Genomic DNA, 6,907 nt, shown 5'->3' with positions numbered 1-6,907 from the left:
ACAAGTACCTCGAGCTCAACCTGACTATGATACAAAAGCCGGCCGCAGACTGACACACAAGACCGGGTTCACGGTAAATGCTACCTAATAGAATACCAAATGCTCTCTGTTGCTGCTTTTTTTCCTTTTATCTAACACTAAATTTTCTTTCCAGCAGTGCCACCAACAATCACCGGGCAACACCTGCGGATTCTATGTTACGTTGAACATGCTCCCCACGCTCCGCATGAAGGATATCAAATCCTCCAATGTAAGTTCAATACAAGATTATTCGTAACTAATTTCGGTAATTAGTTTAATTTCATAATAACATGACATTGGTTACACGTCAAACTATTCAGAAATTTGACGCTCTTTTTTTCGACAACGGTGCAATTCTGGAGATTCGACGATGGATTGTAGAGTTCTTGATGGTTGAAGTCATAAACCCACACGGCGAGTTTAACTATAGAATCCCTAGGTTATGAGGTCTTATATATGTAATATGAGTTGATCGGAACTTTATAACATTTGTGATTCTATAATGAATTGATTGAAACTTTGTAACCTTTGCGATTATGTGATGAAGCTAGTTCTTATATGCATGTTTGTCAATATAGATTTGGGTGTGTTGCTGTTGTTTGCAGGAAGAAGACAGCCGCTAAATCATATCTACGTTCCAGGATGCAGCCTGGAAATAGGATATTTCTATAGGGTAACATACACATAAGTGACGGGTAACCTGATTATCCGCCATTTGTATTAAATATAAGTGACAGGTAACTATCTTATCTGTCACTTATGTATTCCTCCCAATATATGAGTGCAGTTACCCGTCACTTATGTCTGTCACCTTAGCACATGGAAAATGCTCATAGGTGACGGGTAACGGTATGATCCGTCACTGATGATATCATTGGTGACGGATTCTTACCCGTCACTAATAACTAGTGATCAGTAACATGTTCGGAATGACGAATGCGAGATCCGTCATCCAAAAGGCCAACAACACCCTGGCTGCCACGGAATTCCACGATCACCACCAGAACAAAGAACGTTCTCTCTCGTTGCAGTAACCCCAGTCTTGCCATATGTGTGGCGTGACTGGAGGCTACGCTGACAACGCCTTTGGCAACCAATGCATTGGCTGCCACAGGAGTCGCTGCCATGGCAGCCGCTTTGGCCAAGCACCTGCCCACCATCGCCTTTGCACGATCATAGCCGAGGTTCAAGAGGTCTGACAAAACTGTATAGATTTATCATTTTTTCTCCTGGCCAGACCTCGACACCATCATTGTATGATCCACTGACCTGCCGCCTAGGGCAGCCGATCTCAACACTCTGGCTGCCATCACGCGCTTTCCACCGTCACCACCAGAACAAATAACACTCTTCTTTCTCGTTGCAATAACCCCAGTCTTGCCATATGTGTGGCCTGACTGGAGGCTACGCTGACAAAGCCTTTGGCAACCGATGCATTGGCTTCCGCAGGAGTCGCTGCCATGGCAGACGCTTTGGCCAAGCACCTGCCCACAATGGCCTTTGCACAATCATAGCCGGGGTCCAAGAGGTCTGACAAAACTATATAGATTTGTCTTTTTTCTCCGGTTAATATGGTAATTTCTAGCCCCAGGGCGAATGTGGTGCCCATGCTTTGCTAGCTGGAGTCTTCGGGTTTTAAAATAGCACATTACACTTTACTCACCTTTGGACCATCGGTGCGAAGAACAATGGCAAGAGTGGTTGACTTTTTACCTCTGACACTGCTTTTCTTACGATGCTGAATTCGCTGCTATCCTCTTTACCAATATATCATGTGTGCACCCTCGTGTTTCCAAACAAAGTCATTGACCACATTGATAGAGTAAGAAATCACTGGTTATACAGGAGAACTTCTGAACGACGAACTAAATGTAATTCCCTGGCTGCATGGCATAGGGTATGTAAACAAAAACAGAAAAGAAAGGAGGCCTTGGAGTGATAAATCTGCAGCTGCAAAAGCAAACCTGTTGCTGAAGAATCACCATAATTTTTAGAATATACAAATGGAGAAACTGGTCATGCATTAAAGGAATGTGGGTCTTATTTGTGGAAGGATATTATGTACCTGGCAACCATTTTTATGGGCTTTTAGCTGGCCAAGTTGAATGGATCTTCAATACTATTCTGAAAAGATTTGTGGAATTTGGCAAATAAGTGCATAAGGATATGGTATCAATATTCTGGATCTGCCTCCACTGACATGGGTATATGAATTTTCAATACTATTCTGAACGGATTTGTGGAATTTGGCAAATAAGTGCATAAGGATATGGTATCGATATTCTGGATATGCCTCCACTGACATGTGCATATGAATTTAGACTCCGGATAAATATCCCTGAGGAGCTGTAAAACTGAGTCATCAGGACCAATATTCGTGAGGATCAAATATATGATAACGATAAATGTACTAGTATCCAATAAATGCACCAAAAGATATGGTTTCAATACGAAGATTGTTGTAATGATACATTTATGTACTTCCTTAGTATAACAATAACACAGGAGCAAACAAAAAGGGCAAAAAATGATTGTTGAAGAACAATTTGCATGTGTGGTTCCAGTCTATAAAAGCAATGCAAAGCACCTGCAAAACCAAGGAGCCTCAGGAAGCCAATACTAGCGTCATGTCGATGCATGCAGCGTGGTCCAAGAAGACTCTCATCTTCATCGTCGCGCCGCTGCTGATGGCTCTCCTCGCTGCGGCTGCGGCTGCGGCTGTGTCAGAGGGCAGCTTCCCGCTGGAAGTGGAAAGGCCGCAAGTCTCGTGCTTCAAAGTAGAGTACTGCACACGCTACGATTGCGTGCGTATATGCGACTACTTGGGCTACTATACCACTGGGGCCAAATGCTTGCAGGAACCAGGGTCCTACCACTGCTGCTGCGGCCCTTCGAAATCCTCCAACAAGCAACTGGTTAATTGATGCATGCTTGAGAAACTATTATTTTGTTAATAAAAAAATACGTGATATATGATTCAGCAGTTTGTCTTGAGATGCTTGGTCAATTAACCTCTGCTATATAAAACACGAGTTTTTTCTTGCGTAGTTGTATGTCGTCTGTCCACCGCCGCACAGTTGCGTGCAACAAAGCTCTTCTCTTCCCCTGAACTTGGCTCCTATATACCCGCTTTTGCCACTGCACCAAAACCCCATCCCAACCGGCACTTTCATGCATCACCCATGGAGCCCGTGGCTGACTTCTCTTCTCTCCCGATGTGATGGTCATTCTAGGGTTTGGATATTTGGGTGCCGCCAGGTAACGCCGCCACTGCTCATTGCCATTCTTCGCCGGGAGAATCCTATCGACGCCAGGAACCGATGCCGCCCCAGCCCCTTCTCGCTGCAGCCACCCTGACATGTCCACTCCCTTCGCTGGATCCAAAAGGGAAGCCACTGCTGCTAGACATCCGCTCCTCGTTCTATGTCATCATTTGTCGTTCCCCACCGGTTTTCATGCATGCTTGAGGCCGCCCCTGGCAGGAAATCGGGAGTGGTTGTGTGCGGCGCTGCTGGGTTGTGCCTTTTACCCCTTTCTTAATCCTAGGATTCTTCCTTATGATCTCTGAATCATTCCATTTGTTTACGAATCACCTCACACCTAGCATGTTCTCCAAGCTACCCAACCCTAGAATTTCAAGTTGCAATCTTGCAATAGTTTATGGTGGATAGTACATAGACAGATCCAGACACATGCCACGAAGATCGTATATGGGAAACAACGGAAACAACGGTGAGCAGGGTGATGGGAAATACGTGGGACATGAAGAAGCGCATTCTCCTCCCACTCTCACTCCTCGGCCTTGCCATGCTGCTCCCAGCAAGCTACTCGCACCGCCCACCTCAACATCATCATCTTTGGTGGTGGCAGGTGTGGGGGATGCAGCGACTGTGGGTGGGGTTTGACTACTACGTACTGGTGCAGCAGTGGCCGAGCACCGTCTACCACCAGAGCAGCAACTGTTGCTCAACATGTTAGGGAACATATAGGCTACACTAGGACAAATCAAATTTATCTACCACATTCAACCAGAAAATCATGCGAGTAAGGGATCATGGATCGTTACCGCTAGACACACAGTGCAGCGGAGGAAGAGTCATACGCGTCCACGAAGAGGAAGTAGTCAATCACGTTGACCACATCGTCAACCACGAAGATGAAGTAGTCGATCTCATCGTAGTATCCTTGTCGCCGATCAGTACCGCAACAATGACAGCAATGCCGCCATAGTATCCACGTGTACAAGGATGAAGCACTGTACACTGGTTGCTAGAACCATGTATAGCTAGGGTTTTGTAGGGAGTTCTTGAACAGGTGGTAGCGAGGGGTTTGGTGGTCAAATCAACTCATGCGCCCACGGTTCCTACCTCTTCTTATATAGAGTACGCTAATGAGCCTTTAATCACATTAAAACCTATCATAACTCTAAACCCTAATTGACCTTTAATAATATTAAATCCCTCTTGCAGATTCACTCTGTATATATGATCGTCTCTAGGGCATATCACCAACACAACCAACGACTGTTGTCTCTTTTCTTATGATGCTAAATTCGGTGCTATCCTATTTACCAATATATTATGTGTGCACCTTTCTGTTGCTAAAGAAAGTCATTGACCATATTGATAGAGCAAGAAAGTACTAGTTATAGATGAGAATTTCTGAACTACTAACTAAGGATATGTTTAGTTCTATAAATATCCCCACATTCTGGCCTAGCTTATACGTACAATTATAAAAATATATTATTCGGTACCCTATATTTACTGTGCATAATTGCATCTGTAGATAAAAAACTAGCCCGGGAGCAAAGCCCGAATTGAGGTTCTCTCCTCAGCGTGGCCGGATGGATACAACTCGTCTCAACTGTGCCGCATAGGTTACCTCCACCCCATTCTAGTCGTGCCTCCACGTGTGAGCCTCCTTCACATCCTCTCCAATCCCTCCAGTGGATCGATCATCTCCGACGAGACCCCTCTGTTCCGGGTGAGTCCACGCGCGGTGCACCCTCCTCTAGCCGGATCCCCCTCGGTATTGGGTGCGCGCCCCCTCTTACAGCCAGATCCTCCCCTCCCCTTGCTTCTGGGCGGTGTGCGTGGAGCTAGTTCCGGATCCTCCCCGTCCTCATCTCTCCTTCCTCTCTCATCAGGTCCCTTTCTCTCCTGCGTTTGTGCATATGTGGATCTTTCTATTTATGTTCTTTGTTTCGTATTTTGTTCTAGCACCTAACCAGTAGTGATCAACAGTGGTGCTTCAGTTAGGCAATCCATGATCTTTTGCTCTGAATTTGCCTTGCTTCATATGAGGTACCTACTGTTGTTGCCCAACCAGATCCGTTGCTCTGAATTTGCCCCCACCATCATCTCATCATCATTCTCTTCATCTGATACTGATAAGACAAGGCACAGAACCTCGCTCTCGAACATATATGAGAAGCATTGATTTGCCTACTCCAATCAATCCATGTTCAGAGCCACCTCTTTTTTTTTCTGTCTCCTCTTCTTTTTTTTTTCTTCCCCATGTTTTGCTTAAGTATATATAAAGTCATCATATACACGCATAGTCCTCTGTCCAGTAAGAAAAAAAAGTCAATACACGAAAATTAACCAGTTTAAACAAGGATTGCCTGAAAGACTAAACGAAATAAGCATTGCTTAGTACGTTGACTAAAATTGGGTTGTAATGATGGAGAATGGAGAGGGTGGGTGTTGCCCTGTCTGTTTCCTTGTTCTGAATGCTTTACTTGAGGCTTTCGACTATGGGAATTCAGCACCCTCACCAATATTGTTCAGAAGAAACTCACCAAAATTTAGAAGGCACTTCCTTCAGATTTAGTGTTCCTGCAAGAACTCAGCTGGTACTACCTGGAGTCATGTGATTTTTTATTTTTTTTAAAGATGTGATGTCTATAATTCCTACCCCGAACTCAGCATCCTCTTTTGGATTAATACACCTTGTCACCACATGCCTCTTTGTGCTGTATGAAAAGCAAAGCTTTGAAGGTTTCCTCCCATATGTTTTTTCTTTGGTGAAATGTCAAGTGTCACCCTTGTCCTGATGCCAGTACTACCTCCATTTCTGTGTGCAGATGTTAAATTTACTAGTATGTTAATTCGGCATCCCCTAATAATAATCATATATTTTTCCCTTATAATTTTGTTATATGTTGCTGTTGATATATGCTATGATGGCTTTCAGGAAGGGGCTGCTTCAAATAACGAGGCCCAGGTAACTGAATGCTATTCTGCACTTGTGGAGTTGTGTCTGAAGAATCTGAAACCATGTTCTTCAATGCATCCAAATCATCAACACTGTATTGTAATGACCAGTTACTAAAATTTCTGTAAAATCATCAGAATCAGTTGGAACTAAGTGTTCAGTATCCCTGCAGCCTTCCTTATTTTGCAGTCCACCGATCAGATTTTTCATGCAGTCTTTGGCTTAGTTATTTTGCCTCAGTTGTTATCACCCAATGCGATTGAAAATACATGGATATCCTAAGTAGCATCAGGTGTGCCTGTTTTACTAAAACACATGATTGCACTAAGGTAATCTGTTTCTTTTGGTTGTATTCTTTCACATAACCTATTGGTGAGTTTTTCCACCCGGCAAGTATATAGTTCTGAGCAGCCTAAACTGTTTTATAGATTACTGAAAGCAAGAAATTTAATGTTGTGAACCGAGCTGTAGCTTGGTGGTTGGAGCGCCCACTGTGGCCTCACCCACCTGGCCTCAAATCCGGGCATCGCACCCTTCTTCTTATAAAAAAAATGTGGTGGGGCGACACTTCAATTAGGTGCCGTATCCGTATCGGATACACCTCCGATACGTGATACGCCTCCGATACGCGACGGATACGTATCGGAGAAGTATCAGAATAAAAATA

General features: G+C 44.2%; 1 long non-coding RNA gene across 1 annotated transcript; it reads left to right on the top strand.

The window, feature by feature from the left end:
• The first annotated feature begins 4,867 nt into the window (after window positions 1–4,867).
• On the top strand, window positions 4,868–6,625 carry LOC133887021 (uncharacterized). Its single transcript, XR_009903497.1, has 2 exons — window positions 4,868–5,170; window positions 6,220–6,625. It is a non-coding gene; the product is annotated as an uncharacterized LOC133887021 (long non-coding RNA).
• The last annotated feature ends 282 nt before the right edge of the window (window positions 6,626–6,907 follow it).

Source organism: Phragmites australis, chromosome 12 (genome assembly GCF_958298935.1).
Source record: "Phragmites australis chromosome 12, lpPhrAust1.1, whole genome shotgun sequence".
In the NCBI taxonomy this organism is placed as follows: domain Eukaryota; kingdom Viridiplantae; phylum Streptophyta; class Magnoliopsida; order Poales; family Poaceae; genus Phragmites; species Phragmites australis.
Note: the sequence above shows the minus strand (reverse complement) of the source record. Positions and strands in the feature narration are given on the sequence as shown.